We start from the raw sequence: 20,551 nt of genomic DNA on the forward strand, positions 1-20,551 counted from the left end.
TTGCAGGTCGTCAAACAAGCAAGCACACCGGAATTCTTGCAGTCTTTAGCGAGGGCATCAGCTTGGGTGTGAGGATGACTTTGATTTTTTTTTCCCTTTTTCTAATTTGTTGTCTCAAATTTTGTATAGGTTTTCTATTATTGGAAATAAAATTTTAGGGTAAAACTTTGAATTTGTGAAATTTTGGAGATGGTAAAGTTTGCAAGGTTGAAGATGAACAAAGTTGTGATCTGGATTACCTACGTATTTTATGAAGAACCAATGAACTTGAAGAACCGATGAACTAGATGAAGAACATATGAACTAAATATTGAGTATTAAAATTTTTATTATGTTTAATAGGTTGAATTTACCTTTTAAGTTGAGATTCAAATATTTTGATGATAAAATACTGATTTTTTATTTTATTTTTTGATAATACATTAACTTTTTAATAATTTATATTTGTTAATTATTTTTATTTATTTAAAATTAAATATATTAAATATTTTAAAAAATCAAATTAAAATTCAGGGTTATTTTAGTCATACTAAAAGAATGTTTGATCAAAATTGGGCTTAGAGTATTATTTTATTCCATTTTATAAAATGTAGAGTCCTAATTGTCATTTAACAAAACACAGGGTCTAATCATTAACTTTTGTACACCACAGTGTTCAAAATAGTATTTACCCAAATTATAATTACTTTTAGTAATTTTATTTATTTTGTGGGGCTTATTTTTATAAAAAAGATTGAGGTTTTTTTTAATATTTTGGACGACAACTATTCAATTAATATATCTTTTTTTTAAATACAACTTTTTGACACTAGGAGGCTGAAAGCCTCCTTTGTGCCTTCAATGGCCTCGTCCCTAGCAAAACCCTTTTTAATTTGTGGAAACTACATTATTTATGACTCTTTTTTTCAAATGTTTTCAATTTTATGGGGATTTTTTAATGTTCTTATGAAATTTGTGCCTGTTTTTGTATAAATTTGTGCTTAATCCAGAGTTTTGTTCTTAATTATGTTTTATAAATTGGATGTTTAGTTTTGTAATTTTTAATCTAATTTTTTGCCTATTATTTTTCATGTTTGCTTTTTAATAATAATTTGAATGATACAACATTTTTTTTGTTATTTTATAATGTAATATGAATTGTTTTTATTAGTATTTTTCTTTAAATTTACTGTACGTATATTTTCTAGAATCATTTTTAACTATATGCTTTTTTTTCCAGGTTTGGCTTAGGTAATGAGTTGCTTGATAGATTACCTTCCATGTGTTTCAAATATGATTTTTTTTTTTCTTTCTAAATCTAGGTTAAATAACATGTCATCGTAAGGGGTAACTTGTTTCCATAAGTGGGGTACCCATTTCTCTACATTTATAGTAATATGGGTAACCGGTTACCTAGAAAACAAAAAAATATACATATATCAGAATGTGATGATAACTGTTATCCCAAAAATTTGAAAAGAATGACGTGGCAGTGAAATTGACACGTGGCATGAGTTAGTAGGGTGATCTGGCTTAGTAATGGCCCAATACATCAGTTAAGGAATGGGACAGATAGTCAAGCCAAATACGCCCGATCGAAGAGAGTATTTAGACTGGGGGTTGCTTGGCTCAGACCTCAGTTTAAAGACCCATATAATTAAATTGGTGCCAAGTCCAAGAAATTGAAGGGGAGGTATGAATTTTGGTTCAAGATATAAAAGCAGTAGGTCCGATCGGACCTAAGCTTAGGGGACCTCTTGTTAAGCTTGGCTCGAATGAGTTCAAAGAGAATGACCAAGGCTCAAGTTTTACTCAAGGGGAAAGCCACATAGTGGCCGATCGGGTATGATGTGGAAGAGTTGCACTTGGGCTTGAATGAGGTGAGGAGGAAAAGTATACCTCGGACCACTTTGGTCCGAGGAGAAGGAAGTGGTGTCCGATCGGACATGATGCGTATGAGGTACCTTGGACCATTTTGGTCCAAGGAGAGGACTATGTCCGATCGAGCATACTCATAGGAGGTACCTTGGACCATTTTGGTCCAAGGAGAAGTAGATGGTGGCTCGGACCACCTTGGTCCGAGGAGAAAAGTCCAATGCCCGATCGAGTATTGGTTAAACGAAGAAGGCTCGGACCATTTTGGTCCGAGGAGAGGAGTCGTGCCCGATCGGAGGTACCCATAGGAGAGCTACCTTGGGTCATTTGGATCCAAGGTGATGATATATAAAAGAAGGCTCGGACCATGTTGGTCCGAGGAGAAGAAGGATATGTCCGATCGGACATGGTGCTTGTGGAGTACCTTGGACCATTTTGGTCCAAGGAGATGTAGACGGTGGCTCGGACCACCTTGGTCCGAAGAGAAAGGACCAAGGTCCGATCGGACCTTGGTTGAACGAAGGAGGCTCGGACCATTTAGGTCCGAGGAGAGGGGCATTGTGCCCGATCGCACAAGACGCCTGAAAGAGTGCTTTGGACCATTTTGGTCCGAGGAGATGCTAGGAAGAAGATGGCTCGGACCACCTTGATTGAAGGAGTCAAATAGGGTGGTTTGAACCACCTTAAGCCTAAGAAGACAACCATTGTGTCCGATCGGACACAATGAAGGAGTATACCTCGAATGTGCCCGAGGTAAGAAGCAAAGTAAGTACCCTCGGACGACCTTAGTCCGAGGAGAGCCAAATGTACCTGACCTTTGGTCCGAGGAGAGCCATGCACATACCACCTTTGACCTACGTAAAGCTTGGAGAGTAGTCAACATGCATGAGAAACTACGTCAAACTGCCTGAAACTACTTCAGTGAGAATTGGTCCAAGCATCCGGGAATCACTCAATCCTCACTTGAATTTAGGGATCAGTTATATTTTGAATGTTTATTTTGTAATATAAATATTAGGTAAATAATGGAATATCCCTATCTAAAGGGGATATCAGTTGAGAATCCCAGGTCTATAAATAGAGACTTGGGAGGATCGTAAAAGGACTTTTTTGGAAAATTGAGAGTGAATCTGTGTTCTAGAGAGAGAAAGTGTGTTGTTCTTGAGAGAAACCCTTTTTTGTATTCTGGAATATTTGCACTGAAGAAACTCAGTTGACTCTGGTTCATCTGATCTTGAGTGTAGATACAGTAATAAAATCTCTAAGTGGATTAGGCTATTACCGATCATCGGGGCTGAACCACTATAAAAATCTCGTGTTATTTACTTTCATTCATAAAAACTGTCTGTTGTCGTTTATAATTCTCTTGAAGGTTTGTCGTAGTTGACGTTCTTACGTCGTTGGCTAAATTCAGGCAGTGCACGTTTACACCATGTCAGGCACCTGCCTCGCTAACATAAGGCAAGGTGAAGGCAAAAGCCTAAAAAGCTACATCCACATGTTCAACATGGAAGAAGCTAAAGTATGAAGCCTGACTTGGGGAGAACTCAAGATGGCAATCATGGCCAGAGTGCACCCAGGCAGTAAGCTATGGGATAATATGCTCAAAAGAGAGCTCACCGACTTAGACAAATTCTATGAAAGAGCACAAAAGTACATTCGCATCGAAGGTGGCCATGAGAACCTTAAGGCAGGAAAAAGTAAAACCCTGTCAAAGTCCTCTGCCCATGAGGGCTCGAATGCTGCAAGGAAGAGGAGAGCGTATGAAGGGACGAGAGATGACCAATAGATAAAATACAAACACGGAGGTGAACCCAGGAAAACGCCATACACCTTCTATACAGACCTGACGAATACCAGGGAACATATCTTCCTCACAAATGAAAATTAGGTCCCCTACAAGAGACCCCCGCCGATGAAAAGAGACCAATCCAAAAGGGACCCCAGTATGTATTGCCAACACCACAAGGATTGGCCACACCACAACAGAGTGTACTAATTTGAAAGTGGAAATTGAGGAACTCATATGTAGGGGGCACCTAGGGAGGTATGTCATAAGGGAGAACCCAAGACAAGAGGATGGACCGACTTCGCCGCAAGCTTGAGAGCGAGCCCCGGAAGTGTAGGGAGAAGTAAGAGAAACGGGAAGAGATAGGTACGCTAGGGAGGCTAGACAAAGTCCACCCCCGTGCACCATGAGTCTAGAGCAACGACCCCCAAAGAGGTATAAGGGGGAGAACGATTCGAAAACCTCTACAGAGGAAGATGCACGAGAGGTTCATTTCCCCCACAGCAACCCACTGGTGCTTACCGTTCATCTGGCCAATATGAGAGAGCATCGAGTCCTCATGGACAATGGTAGTTCCATTGATATCTTATATCGCCCCGCATTGGAAAAGATGGGCTTAGGCATCGATCGGGAACTTGAAATCCTATCATACCTCCTTATACTGGTTCATTGGGGACTCGATACAATCTCTAGGAACAATCGAGTTAGCCCTCACCATGGGGGAGAAACCCAGACAAATCACTGTCATGGCAAACTTTGTTGTAGTAGATTGCACTTCAGCTTTCAATGTGGTATTAGGGAAGCTCTCCCTAAGAAAATTGAAAGTGGTAACCTCGATATATCACCAGTTTGTTAAATTCCTAGCCCCTGGGGGATAGCAGGCATGAAAGGAGAACAAAAGTAAGCGAGAGAGTGTTATAAAACCTCTCTCTGCACAGCTTCCAAGAAACAAGAACCCATGCTGATAATGACACATGGAGGCATAAACCCATAGGAATTAGACCCCTGAGTCACTGAGGAGCCTAGGGCCAAACCTGGGGATGAGTTAGAAGAGATTGTTGTGATGAGATAACTGTTAAGAAAGTTGAAGGTTAGAAGGAACCTTTGAGAATATGTAAAGGAGAGGCTAGTGAAGTTTCTGGAGGACAACCTTGACGTTTTGCTTGGAGTCATGAAGACATGGTAGGGATAGACCCTTCAATCATGTGTCATCACCTAAACATCGACCCCAAGGCATGGCTTGTGAAGCAGAAGAGGCGAGCACTTGTTCCAAAATGATATGCAGCCCTGAAGAGGAAGTTGACAAATTAAAAATGAATGGATTTATCCGCGAAGCGTTCTACCCAGTATAGTATCAAAACCCATGCTAGTCCCAAAGCCAAATGGGAAGTGGAGGACTTGCGTGGATTTTAATAACCTGAACACCGACCAATGTGGTTATTAGTCAAGGGTTTAAAGGCTCGGCTTATGAGTCGAGGGCAGAAATAGCGTGCTGAACACCGACCAATGTGGTTAAGCTAACCAGGAAGTGTGATATTCACTTGAGTGGCCCTAAGGCCGCCTGAAATAATAAGCGACAGGTACGCTTGGCAAGCTCTAAGGCTGGTTATATGAGGAATAGGGCACTAGGCATTGGAGTGGCTTTATAGTCACTTATTTGGATTGATTGCATGCATGAGTAGGGTTATAAATGCTAGGCATGCTAATTATGAATATGTGATCTGATTATTTACTGCTTATGAGCATAACTATGATTTCTTGTTGAGCCTTGGCTCACAGGTGCTAAATGGTGCAAGTAAAGGAAAGGAAAAGTTGGACCAGCCATGAGTCGAAGAGCTTCAGAGGCAGAGTGTACATATGCGGCCTTCTCATCCGCGACGATCGAGGTTATCAGTTGGAACTAGGGTTGTACCCTAATTTTTTCGCCTAGGTCAGCTTTTGTGTACATTTTGAGTTGTAAAAGTTTTAAACATTGTTGGGATCCCATTTATTGAACTCAAACTCTTCTAATGAAATGGTTGAGTTTTGAACTAAATTTTTAGTATCTAAATCTGTGGTAGTTTTTAGTTACACGTTTTAAGTCCAAATTACTCATTTAGCGAGTTAAGAACTATTTAACTGCACAGTGTAATGGTTCTGTATTAGGAGAATATTACAATTCAGTTCCATAATTAACCCTTAAGGGAACACTTATTCGATTCGTTATAAAAGTATGGATTCCATTATTGTAAATCATGTTCCCAAGCATTCATGATATCGAATCTCCAAAACAAAATTCATTAGCCTCATTTTACTAAGAAACCATAATGAGTAAATCAAAAGATCCAATAAAAACAAATAGAAGTTCATGAATACTCAAGATTTAGATTGTTCTACAAATTATCATCTCTTATGACAAGAATTAAATCTTTATGTCAAACAACAAGTTTATAAAGATAATTAATTCTCATCGTTCTTGTCAAATATAATCTTTATTATATACAACACCTTTACTAAGGTGTCTATCCACATTAGTAATTTGAACCTAGATCACTTGCATCCCGTATTCTTAGTAAAGCGCACTAGTAACCATTCATTAAAGATTCCATTCTTTAATATGTTACTAACTATTTTATTCATTATATATGATCTTAATTCTATCGTACTAATACAAGGTCATATTCTCTTGAATGAATAAGAAATTTTCTTGATATTATTATATAATTAATTCAAACAATAATTATAACGTTCAAATATAATAATTTTTTTAAATCAATGAAATGTCTTGACATGATTTAATGTTATTATTCCTAACAATTTCTACATTATAATAATCCATTCCGTATGTATGAATATGAATTTGATGGTGATAAACTTGCTTCCAATCCCATGCTAGTGTGGAAGTGTTTGAGAGAGTTAGTGAATTGGTGTATCAGTTCAGGAAGGTTATCCCAATTATAAAAGATAAAGAAAAAGGGAAACAGAAGGGGAATATGAATGGGAAAGGGAAAATGATCAAAGAAGTTGTAAAAGTTAAAAGTATTCCCACCAAAAATAAACGTATGGCTGAAGATGCTTGTTGGAAGAAGAGATCGATATTTTTTGAGTTGGAGTAATGAAAACATCACTTATCATGCACGTTGAGAAGAATTCCTTTGAAAACATAATTGGAACTTTTCTTAATATTCTAGGAAAGACAAAGGATGGTGTTGCAGCTTGACAAGATCTACTACAAATTAGAATTAGGACTGATTTAGGTCCTCATGGTAAAGTCAGTGAAAGTAGAAAGTTTTTACCAGGTTCTTGTTTCAATCTCACAAGGGAAGAAAAACGTCAAGTTTATGAGACTTTGGCCAATGTAAAAGTCTCATATAGTTATTCATAAAAAATCCTCAATTTGGTTTCAATGAAAGATTTAAGGCTTATTGGGCTTAAGTCACATGACTGTCATTCTTTAATGCAAAAAATACTCCTTATTGCTATTAGGGGAATTTCTCAAACTCATGTTGAATCTGCAATCACTAGGCTGTGTCTGTTCCTTAATTTGTTCCAAAACTATTGATGCATCATCTCTAAAGCCCTTACGAAAGGAAATTGAGTTTACATTGTGTTTGCTCGAGAAAAATTATCCTCCATCTTTTTCCAATATAATGCTTCACTTAACTGTTCCTTTAGTTAGGGAAGTTGAGTTAGGTAGAAGTTTCAATCGACATTCATCATGGTGCTCACTCGATCGATGCATGACAATGAGATGGAACAGCCTAGTGGGCAGGAGGCCCATCATATTGTTGCTCCCACTGAAAGGGGCGCAGATGTTCAACAACATCCTGAAAAACAACTGGTGGGTCAGGATGATCCTTGGAGTTCATCATCACTCCCACCAAATCCTAATCCAGGATATTTCACAGCCGTCGAGATGGAAAATCCCCAATTAAGGAGCCATCTCACTAGTTCAAACAGACAGATAGAGGAGGTCTTGGCTCGGATACCCCCTCTTGCAATCGACATTAATGTCGAAAAAAGGCAAAGTGGATCTCATAAGTCCCACAGGAATAACCAGTCTAAACCTAGTCGTTTTGTTAGGACCACCACTTCATGCTCTGTGCCTTCAGAGAGAAAACACTGGAGTGCTCAGCCCACTGGTCATCACTTGGGTCATCATCAGCATGTCCGTCGGCCAGTCAGAACTGCGACCCCCGGCTCCGTGCCTTCTTAAGAGATTCCCAGGAGTGCCCCAACAATCCACCAAGGGGGTTGGGACAAGTTCATGGTGGCAAAATGCGTTAGCGAATCCTCCTGCGCCACAATCATAACCCAAGGCACAGACAACTCGGGACATTGGGGTAGATCTGGGGCAGGCTAATTTAGTTCATCCTGATGGAACGAGGATAACCTCGTCAATTAGGCATCCGCCATCACCGGTTAGATATCCTACACCACCTCGCCCATGTGAGATGCTCTAGCTCATGGGAGCAATAGGAGAAATCCTCCCCTGTCAGTAGATACGCCCCACGGGCACGTGCTGAGAATCCAGGTCCTCGATCTCAGCCATTGGTTGTATTTTTTGCAAATGGAAGTTACTAGATGTGGAGCCGACATGGAGGCAGGTCTGAAAACGACTTGAGAAATCATCTGAAATCAGCACAAAGTTCCCAGTATGATCGACAGCCCGACCTGCGCGATCATTTGAACTCACAAAGAAGGTACCCAACTCGTAATGAGGGTGTTAGTTATACTCGACATGAGAGAGGTCCATTTATCGCACATGACAATGGGAATATCCCACCTAACTAAGCTCAGACTTGGAGGGACAACAAACCATCAAACACATACAATAGGATGGGAGTTGTTGAACAACCCCCATCTAACATAGAAACCAAGGACCTAACCCTTGAGCTACTGGCCTTGATGGAGGAACAGATGAAGATGCTCTGATTTAGAAAGAGGACGAATGATTGCGACTCAAATGAAGAGCTCGAACCTTTCGCTCCAAACATTGCTGCAGCTACATATCCTATTTGCTTTAGGATGCCAAACATGCCGACATTTGATGGAAATACAGATCCAACGATCACCTCAGGATGTTCAACACAATGATGATGGCCCACAATGTTAGGCTCGATCTAAAGTGTATCTTGTTCCCCGCGACGCCAGACAGTTGTTAAAACAATACTAGAAGCATTCGATAAGCTCATGGAAGAAGTTGTCTTCCGAGTTTAAGAGAGCATTCTGAGCTTCACAGGCAGCTCTTGTAGAGGCCGATTCATTGGCCAATGTAAAACAACAACCTGGTGAATCACTGAAAGCATATCTGAGCAGATTCGCCAATGTTGTAGCACAAGCTAGGGACGTTGATGATAGCTCCAAGCTCATGGCGATGAGGACAAGAATCCTAGTGAGAGGTGACCTATGGCAAGAAATCAAACAAAAAGGAGTTAAAAGTGTAGATAAATTCTTAGCTCGGGCTCCGGAGTGGATAAACCTGGAAGAGGTGCAATCTGTTGTTGCACGAACCAGCCAGGCCCCTATCCAACCCACTTGAGCGCTGAGAGATGTTGCAGCTATGGCTCAACCTGTTACCAAGAATAATCAAGCAGGAAATAACAAGAGGAAGGGGAATGGTGAGGGCGACCAGAATGACACAAAGAAGAAAAATTATGTGGAGAAATTCATGCCCGTTTATGCCACCTACACCGACCTAACGGAAACCCGAGAACATATCTTCCTGGAAATTTCTAATCGCCTCCTGTGGAAGAAGCCATAACATTTAAGGCATCAGAGGGCAAAGAGAGACCCCTCAAAGATTTTCTGATTCCATAATGACATCAGTGATAACAACGATGATTGTCGACAGCTTAAGGATGAGATTGAGACTCTCATTCAAGCTGGAGCATTAGCCCAGTACGCCCGAAATCGGGTAGTTCCCAATAAACCTGCCATGCAGAATCCTCATCTAGCTCCAGAGGCCCCGACAGGTCAGCCTGGAGCATAAATGAATCAAGTCGACCCTCCCCCATAATAGGAGGAGGTATAACAACTATTATTAGAGGACCTCATTTGGCGGGCACGAGCAGTGGGGCCGGGGCCCAAAAGAGGTATATTAATGAGTTGAAAACTCATAATGGTGTGGAGTTTGTCCTAGAGCAGGGTTTATCAAAAAAATAACGGTTGGAAAAAGAACCAATCATTTTCACGGAAGAGGATGCTAGCCGCGTTCAATTCCAGCACAATGACCCGCTGGTGGTAACCGTGCAGCTCACTAACCGAAGGGTACGAAGGATACTGGTGGATAACGGAAGTTCCGTAAATGTACTTTTTAGGTCTACCCTAGAAATGACGGCATTGTCTGTAAAAAATTTGAAGCGACCTCAATGACTCTATAAGAATTTTCAGGTGATGGAACGGTGGCCATAGGGACGATCGGACTGGAGGTTACATTGGGAGAAGTGTCACGAACTGTCTCTAAAATACTTGTGTAACGCCCTGGATAACCAAGATTGTTATACTGTGTGTTTAAAATAGTGCAGGACTTGCTAATGAAGTCATTTAAATGAAACTTTCATCATAAAGTCATAAACAAGTTAGGTTTAAAATATTTTGGTCATAAACGAATAACATTCATTAAAATAAATGTTTAATACATGGGATCCCAAAAGCACGGTTTAAAGGACAGATTTACAAAATTTCCAAAAATTATATACAATCAAGGCCACTCTAATGGAAAAAATACACATTTTAGGTTTCCGTCCCTGTACAATCCCTCGACCGTGGTGGACGAGCAGCTGACAATGTACACCTCGCCCCCAGAGCTCTCCAACTCATGGTTGAATCATCTTACCCTTGCCTTTACCTGCACCACGTAGCACCTGTGTGCTGAGGCCGAGCAAAAAATCCATAACATCATAGCAAAATCCATAATGATAATCCAACAATAACAATCAAATACTACATAGAACAGTAACCACACATTCAACATGTCATACCGATCACCCACTCAGTGGTGACAAACAATGCATCACAAGCATTTATCTCGCATTTATCAAGCCCTAAGCATCAGATTAGCAATAATAAACACATTAATAATCAACTAGTTAAATATAATCCACAAACAATACTCAGGGTCAATGCCCTTAGGCCACACCCCTTATTTAACCCACTGACTCTGGCTCACTTAGGCCGAGCTCAGTGATTATATGGCTATCCTCAGCTATCAGTGGCCGAGACGCGTCCTATGCACAAATATCAATTCTGGCACTCTGAGGCCGATTATTTCATGCTCACATGGCATATCATAATCATACAACATTGTATTCAAATATAAGGAACCCTAGTCCCAACATAGCCACATAAACGGGTGAAATTTTCTTACCTTGAATTCCGAGTGGAGGTGATAGAGCGGTCCCGAGCACGATCCTCAGTCCTGAGCCTTGGCGATGAATCTAGTCATAAGGGTCAAGAGTAACCATCAACTTCCAACCAAAATAAATACCTAGGAGACAGAAACTAGCCTTCGAGACCTCAATTTCTACTAAACTGGGTTGTAGAAATTGCCCCGAGCGCCTAGGTTCAAACCATGGAGCCCTAATAATTCTTGGAACAATTCCAAGGCGGGTCACGACTTGGCTTACTGATTCATGACTTGCCCCAAGTCAGAGAGCATCCCAGGCCAGAAGGGCCACATGCGCCGTGACGCCCCCTGGCTAGGTCGCAGCGCCCCCCCTTCGACCCAGAAATATTCTGGGTTTTCCTCCTCCTTCTCCCAGCCAAGAACACCAAAGATAGGCCCAGAATTTCCTTAACCAACCTCCCTAGATCATCACTAAAACAACTACAAATTGGGACCCATAATCACATATTTTCATCCTATAATCCCCAACAATTAAACAGGAATGAACACTCCAATACAGACACAAGAATCACAGCTGTATCCCCTGAAATTTCTACTCAACTCCTCAATCAAAATAGACCAACCAACACTTATAATTCCATCCAAATTCGGCCAGAAACTTTAAAGTTGATGTTCTAAAATCTTACCTCAATTTATAGCTCAATTTCCCAGCTGAAGTTTCTTGGTTAATAAGCCTTAACTCCTTAAGCCTTCCCTTAAATTTAGCTTTAAAATCCCAGTCAAATGCCCAAGCTTTTGCCCTTCTTTTCCCTTCCTAGCCTTTGAAACAATTGAGAGAGAATGAGAGAGAGAAGAGTGTGAGGGAGAAAGAGCTGAAGACTTCTTTTTTTTTTCTTTCTTTTCTGCTTAGTTCTAGATACCTTTATGAGTGTATCCTTAAACTTGGGAAAATACTATTTTACCCTTCCAAGGTTTTCTATCATCAAATGGCCCCTAGAGGTAAAAGGGTCATTTTTCTCCCAATTCCCTCTAACTCCTCGAGTGTTCCTAATATTTAACCAACACCTAATAATTCCCAATATATTCTCTAAATTCCCAAAAATACCCCTAGGTTTCCCCGAGCTGGGTATAAATCCCCACCGTGACTATTTCGCCAATCCACTCACTAGGACCGTCTCGAGCCATACAGTGTGAATATATCCACATAATAATGTGATCACAATAATTTATCACATATAATCATATTTATGCCCTCAACAGCTAAAATTACAAATATGCCCTTGTATGCTAAATAGGGCCCACATGCACATTTAATACTCATAAACATGCATTTATTCATATCCATATAATCATGCATGCCACATAATCATGCATTTAATCATTTATTCACATAAATACCAATTATGCCCTCCCAGCACACTAATCAAGGCCCTTAAGCCTTATTAGCAAATTTTGGGTCGTTACAACTATCCCCTCCTTATAACAATTTTGTCCTTGAAATTTATTCGAACACATCAGGTAATAAATCTCATACCTCTGACCATAGCTCCCGATCCCAATTCTTTACCTTTTATCCTTCAGTAACACTCTTACTAGAGTGTCAATCTTGTTCCATAAGATCTTATCTTATATCTATAATTTTCATTAACCTTTCCTTGCACAATGACTCTGTTGAAACCCCAGGGTTTGCTTATCACATCAACAGTCATTTTCCCGTTTTGTCATTTGCACCAGTAATACTTATAAGCCACCACCCACCCTAGGGTAAGGCTAACTTTTAGTTCCTCGGCCTAAACCTTGGTACGATCTCAGAACTCTTATTAAATCTGGAGTTGAAACTCCCTTTCTTCCCCAGAATATCTTACTCTTTCTTGTCTACAATATTTGGAGAAATACAAATCTCCCGTCTTGGAACTTCGTGTTCTGATACTTGAATCATACGAACTCTTATGTCCTTTCAGATAGGTAGATACTGCTGCCATAATAATTCTAATAACTTCATTGGTTTCCCCTGAGCCAATACTGAACCATGATACTCACTGTCTTTCATTTCTCTACTTAAATCCAGTACCTTTCCCTTTTATCTTACCATATCTTATGCCAGGTCACCCTAGCCGTAATATGACATTCATCATTGTGACTATTTCATCAAGGGACTATATTTTTCTTAATATCCCAAACACTTGCACATTCAATGCATAATTCTTTAAAATAACCATTAATTCTTCTGATTGCCATTCTATCTATAGACAGCCAATACTTCTAGGTTCCAACCTTATTCCCTTCATTCTCTATTTCCTTTCTAGAGCTTGGAAAAATTAAAGGGTCTCAACCCGGCAGTAACAATTACCATGCCACGTTACCAGTTTACACGAACCAAAGTGTGTTAACTCAATTTGCTAAGTTGAAACCTACCATGTCCAATCATCTTACTTGTAGTCTAATGTGGTCCACTCTTACGATCCACCCCTATACCCTTTTACCTCCCAATGTACGAATATAAGATCTTAATATCCATTTAAACTCCCTAGTTACAATATGCCTTAGGAGGTAGTACGATGTTCATTTAGGATTTCCATCTTAACATCGATTCCATCGGATCACTCATCCGTTCTTCATATCTTAACTCAGAATATGTGGTTTGGTTCTTCCCCACTTCCACAAGATCCTCATTCTGATATTCATGGTCCATAGGGATATATTCGTCCACAACCCATCGCATGTACTATATCACTCTCAATCATTACCTTGTCTTACCTTACTGTAACCCGTGGCGTCCTATCAAACCGGCACAGATCTTCCCAAGTTAGGGGGTCAGCTTCCAAATAAATTTTCCCCTTGTGCAATCAAGGGTTTCTAACGTGAACCATCCATTAATTCTTACTGGATCTTGGTCTTAAGATTATTCCTCTACAAATGACCAAGTGCTCAAATCCCTTACGCTATGCATTCACCATTAACTTAATGTTCCATGTATACCGGCCATGCTCCCATTCTTTCACCTACCACGAAGCACAAATCATCATCCCCTCAGTCTATATCTGGGCACGTCTCAGCCTTTGATGCATCGCTTACATTTTCATGTTAAAAAGAAAGACAAGGTCCTTCACATTACCCTTCCGTATCCATCCATTACACATGGATTCCTATACCACAGGGTGTTAATCAATCCTTATTTTGTCTTCTAAAAATTTGATACAAAATTATCCATTTTGTCTAACCTTAGGTGCTTCTGTCATTCCAATCTCTGGTGTAGCTGCCTTCGAAGATACTTCAGGTAGTAGATGACATGTCCACCGGTCTCATTGTGCTTCTTATCCCTCAGGCATTATTCAGTCATTTCTTTGTGGCTTCTGATTGAATTTCTTCATACTTGATCCCTTCTCTTCCTATAACAAGACCTTGAATACCCTTGGTGAAATCGAAGTTGATACCTTTTGGAGCCTTGCCTGTAACCCTGCTTCTTCAGTCTTAGTGTCATCAATGTAGTAGTCGTCAGCATTCTGCTTCTAATTGGGGAGTAGATCAACACATCCCTAATGAATCTGGATGTGCCTTATCCATATTGTTCTTGTACTCTCTGCTTGTCGAACTTACCTGTGTTGTTGAAACATAAGTCAGTTGAGAACGTTTACTGATAATCCTTCACACCTCACTTGGTACAAGTAATAATTCCTGAAATGTCTCTTTCCTTGATCCTCAGTTGGTAATAACTAGACCGAAGATCAATTCCTGAAGACATTGTCCTATCTTGTAACTGGGTATTTAAACTTGTCATCCTTAACAGGAGATGTCAACGAATTCCATGATACAATGCTCTGTCTATTCCAATCCTAGGAAAAATACTTCTTCAAATGAACCAGTAATACTTTCTTCCAAACTAATACCATTCTTCATATTGTCCCTAATACCAAATATGTCCATAGCCAAATCCTGAAGCATACCCAACAACTCCTTACATACCCATCTGAATCCTTACTGACCAACTCAGTTTCCATTTAGTCCAACTAATATACTTCAAGTGATGTCCCCTACAATCCATGGTTGTCCCTTATCTAAAAAATTAACTCCCACTTGGGCTCATATGATGAGCTCAATCACCTTCACTACGAACCCCACCCCCCCCCCCCCCCCCTCGTGTTATTTCTTGCATTCCAATTCTTCTTTTAGAAGTTTATAATTCATCCCCAACAAGAACTATTATCTCAAGCCCCTTGTACAATAGCCTTGAGACATACACTTCATATCTGAACCTCTCCTGGGAGATACGCAACACCATACTCTTTCAACTCGTTATATAAAAAAGAACGAGGAATATTAAGTCAACTGCTCACCTCTGAGGAACTAGCCTCGGGCTTCGAATGTAACAAGACATTCCAGTCTTCCATTCTCTAATCCTGGGCAATCCCTAATCCACCCTAACATACTGAACCATTCCATGTGAATAACGTATCCTTACCTCGCATCTTTCCAGATGGCATCTCCTGCTTCTTATGCATACTGAATAACTTCACCAGGCCTCATCACTGTCTTGACGGCTAACTTGTAAACTATACCCCTTCCTGTCAAAACAAGGAGTCATAGAACTGTCAGGGGTCCTTCTGTTCCAATTACCGAGCATCTGCCCTTACTAAATACCTCAAATGAGAATATTGTCATCTGCATTTCTTTCCCTATGGAAATTGCACTCCATACCTCATTCCTTATATCTTAAATAACATGGCCCTCCCTACTTCCCAAGCACAGATGAAAATCTCAAGCAATGGAGCGGCCCTGATGCTCAGGGTCATCCCAGAGTTTAGTTCTTAAATGAATCATCATTTCCGACTACATCCGCTTTTATCAACTTCCAAAGCAGATTGACAAACCCACCAACTTATTGACATAATATGTCGTTGTCTTACCATTTTAAACCAAGTTCATAAACCAAGTTCACAGTAATCTCTTTTATCAAATCACTGTCTGAATTCCTCCCAACCCATCATGTCAACATTTCGGGTTTGGGGTCCCACTACTTCTGGCTATTCTTCTGCCACAAATGGTTGGCACGGCTACTCTATCATGACCTATTATCTTCATAATATCAAGGATGGAATAAGCTATACCCATCCACTATTCAATTCTTTAGCAAATCCAAACCCTCCTCAAAACCAGAGGATAATGCCTCTAAAGCCTTCCATATAGTAATTCTTATCTGTTTATACCTTCAAGTTAAACCAACACTGGTACCCCTACTGTAAAAATATACAAAGCAACTCTTTCCCCAGCAAAACCCGGTGTTTCACCCATCTAATCTCCTCTATCAAACCTCACAGCTTTACTCACACACCAAAGAACATTTGCTGCGAATTTCAGGGGCAAATGGAGGATTCCAACCCCTCAGCCTTGATCTTCATATCCAAAACCATCCCTCGGGAAAGTCCAAACAACCACAATAATCATTCACACATAAAGCATAACAAACACCAATCTACATTACTATGCACTAACTATCAAATTTCATTACTACCAAATACACTCTTGTTTACCATGCTTTCCATGTACCAACAAGAAAATAAAGCATATAAGTTCCATTTAAACAATTAATCACATGCAATCAATATACAAACCATTATCCAATTATTCATCCACATGCGATAGCAATACTAATAAGCACGCACAATATCATCACACAACAGTCAAGGGCCATGCCCTATCAGTATCTCATGCTCCCTATTAATCATACAAATTAATGCACTCATATTCCATTAAAGCATTTAAGCATATAATCTCATGTATTCAATTACAAACCCTGAGTCGAGCTTGTCTTTAGCGGCAACTGTACATGTCCAGCCAATCTTCCGGACCCTTAAACATAGACGGCTCTAATACCAAGTTGTAACGCCCTGGATAACCAAGACTGTTACACTATGTGTTTAAAATAGTGCAGGACTTGCTAATAAAGTCATTTAAATGAAAATGTGATCCTAAAGTCATAAACAGGTTAGGTTTAAAAATTTTGTTCATAAACGGATAACTTTCATTAAAATAAATGTTTAATACATGGGATCCCAAAAACAGGGTTTAAAGGACAGATTTACAAAATTTCCAAAAATAATATACAATCAAGGCCACTATAATGGAAAAATACACATTTTAGTTTCCGTCCCTGTACAATCCATCGACTGTGGTAGACGAGCAGTTGAAAATGTACACCTTGCCCCAGAGCTCTCCAACTTATGGTTGAACCATCTTACCCTTGCCTTTACCTGCACTAAGTAGCACCCGTGAGCCGAGGCCCAGCCAGAAAACCATAACATCATAGAAACATCCATAACGATAATCCAACAATAACAATCAAATACTACATAGAATAGTAACCACGCATTCAACATGTCATACCGGTCACCCACTCAGTGGTGACAAACAATGCGTCACAAGCCATTCATCTCAACATTTATCAAGCCGAAGCATCAGATTAGCAATAATAAACACATCAATACTCAACAATTAAACATAATCCACATACAATACTCAGGGTCAATGCCCTTAGGCCAAACCCTCTAATTAACTCACTGACTCCGACTCACTTAGGCCGAGCTCAGTGATTATATAGCTATCCTCAACTATCAGTGGTCGAGCCGCGTCCTGTGTGCCAATATCAATTCCGACGCTCTTAGGTCATTTATTTCATGCTCACATGGCATATCATAATCATACAACATTGTATTCAAATATAAGGAACCCTAGTCCCAACATAGCCACATAAACGGGTGCAATTTTCTTACCTTGAATTTCTAGTGGAGGTGATAGAGCGATCCCGAGCACGATCCTCAGTCCTGAGCCTTGGCGATGTACCTAGTCACAAGAGTCAAGAGTAACCATCAAATTCCAACCAAAATAAATACCAAGGAGACAGAAACTAGCCTCCAGGACCTCAATTTCTACTACACCCAGTAGTAGAAATTGTGTCGAGCACCTAGGTTCAAAACCCCGAGCCCTAACAATTCTTGAAACAATTTCAAGGCTAAAATTCTCAGGCGGGTCGCGACTTGGCTTAGTGAGTCATGACTTGCCCCAAAGTCAGAGAGCATCCCAGGCCAGAAGGGCCACAAGCGCCGTGGCGCCCCCTAGCTAGGTCACGGCACGCCCCCCTTGACCAAGAAATTTTTTGGGTTTTCCTCCTCCTTCTCCCACCCAACAACACAAAAGATAAGCCCATAATTTCCTTAACCAACCTCCCTAAATCTACACTAAACAAACTACGAATTTGGATCCATAATCACATATTTTCATCCTATAATCCCCAACAATTAAAAAGGAACTGATACTCCAATATAGACACAAGAATGATAACTATATCCCCTGAAATTTCTACTCAACTCCTCAATCAAAAGAGAACCAACCAACACTTATAATTCCATCCAAATTCAGCAAGAAACTTTAAAGATGATGTTTTAAAATCTTACCTCAATTTACAGCTCAATTTCCCAGTTGAAGTTTCCTGGTTAATAAGCCTCAACTCCTCAAGCCTTCCCTTCAATTTATTTCCAAAATCCCAGTCAAATGCCCAAGCTTTTTCCCTTCTTTTCCCTTCCTAGCCTTTGAACCAATTGAGAGAGAATGAGAGGAAGGCACTGGCCTTCAGGTGCTCATCACTCCAAGCCCCGTAGTCATCTTGGAGAGGGGTGCAGCTCTGCTTTCATTCCAACGGAGGTCGAGCGATGAGGCCATCAGCTCCCATCTCAATCCCATACTCAATAGGATCTTGTTAACCTTCCCTTGAGTCATGATCCAGGATACTATATACAAGGCCCCGGAGAATGCATTGGGGTCAACCATGATTTCCCTATCCACCACGGGGCTAAAATGAGGGATGGGAGAGTCAGAGGCGACCTGCTTGGCCTTTTTCTTTGCTTTGGGCAGAGGAGCTCCCGGTGTCTTTCTTTGCGAGGGGCATGATTTAGATCGCCTGATGACAAAGTGGCCTATTAGTGGCGACCTAAGATGATTACTAGCTACGGTTACGGAGGTACATAATTCTTTGGGTTTAAGTGGTTTACTTTTGGGATCTGAAAATTTATACGAGCTAAGTTGTGTCCTAGCCTCAACAAGTGGTCCTAGGCCACGCGCTTTGATTTCTTAAAATTCCCTGATACTTTTGGATTTGTGTGTCAGACTCCTCACACCAACTTCTTTTCTTTTGAAAGCAGTTTAATGCAAAATCACTTAAGGAATCACAACTTTTAAGCTACCCAGGACCAAACCTAAAATCCCTTCTGCTTCTACACCCCAAACATGTATTCAAATCAATTTATCAATAGAATTTTCTTTGTAAATCCCATAAAATTTACCAAGTTTTATGAAAACCTCATTCCTAGATAAGCCTAGTATCGTTCATTTAGTCTAAACTGAACCTTATTTCCTATTTACACTCAAACGTAACCTAATCGACATTGAGTAAAGGATGTTTTTCACAATAAAAAAAAACTCATTGGAAAACAAAGAATTGAAAGATTCAGACCAAGTGAGGAAATACTTATAGTTTATATGTTCGGTTCAAAGAATGTATCGATACGCCTGTAGAGAACTCCTTGGAAGCTTGTGAAACTCTGAAAGGCGATGAATGTTATTGGGAGAGTTTTAGAGAAAAAGGGAAATTTGTTTTTTTGAAAATGAAACTTTTTGAATGCAAAGGTGGTGAGGCTTTGGGTTTGATCACCCTATCTATACGCAAACTACGGGAATTATTTCTGGCCATCTGATTGGGTTAGCTCGAGATCTCGAGCCAAGATTAAATAAACCATACGGGGGAAAAATGTTGACAGGACAGTTGTAACAGTCCTCGAAACCCAAACGAACGCCAATTATAGGCGACCACGTGTCCAGTACTCAAGTAGTGGGCAAGCAAACTTTTACATTACAGAAGCCTAAAAGCCCCTATTGTGGATGACAAAAGGTGACAACATCAAGCATGAGCAGGAGCTTGGGGAGCAAATGTTGTACTCTAAAAGCAGCACGAGTTCAATTACTCAGTTCGGGTATAGCTGGCAGATGAATATGTGGAAAAATATCCTAGGATATCTGGTTAACAATGATGTGAGCAACTCGAGACTCAATCTAGTTTGAGATTTACAGTGGCCGAATCCACATTTGGGAGCTCTGAGCTTAATACAAACTAAGGTTCAGATAGTCTTTAAAAACCAGCTCGGATGAGATATCCAACTTGTGGAAACCTGGTCAGAATGCATACTGAAGGATCCCAAAAGATTCAGAGACTCCTTATATGCTAATTAATTCCCAGGTTGTATTGCATATCTATCATTTATTATCCTAGATTGCAGGAGTATATTTTATTTTGTTATCAAATCATATCCCAATATAAATGGGAATAATCTGTATTAATGGTACACATTATTTATTAACACGGTTACCCAAACATGTATGGGAAATTCCCCTATAAATATCAGGGCTAATGGACAGGGAAGGGGATGACCTTTTCATGTTACTAAAACTCTACTGAAATTGTGAGAGAAAATCAATAATACTGTCTCGTGCACTAGGTGGATTTTAACCACTAAACCACGTAAAAGTTGTGTGTG

This window comes from Humulus lupulus, chromosome 6, assembly GCF_963169125.1.
Source record: "Humulus lupulus chromosome 6, drHumLupu1.1, whole genome shotgun sequence".
NCBI lineage: Eukaryota > Viridiplantae > Streptophyta > Magnoliopsida > Rosales > Cannabaceae > Humulus > Humulus lupulus.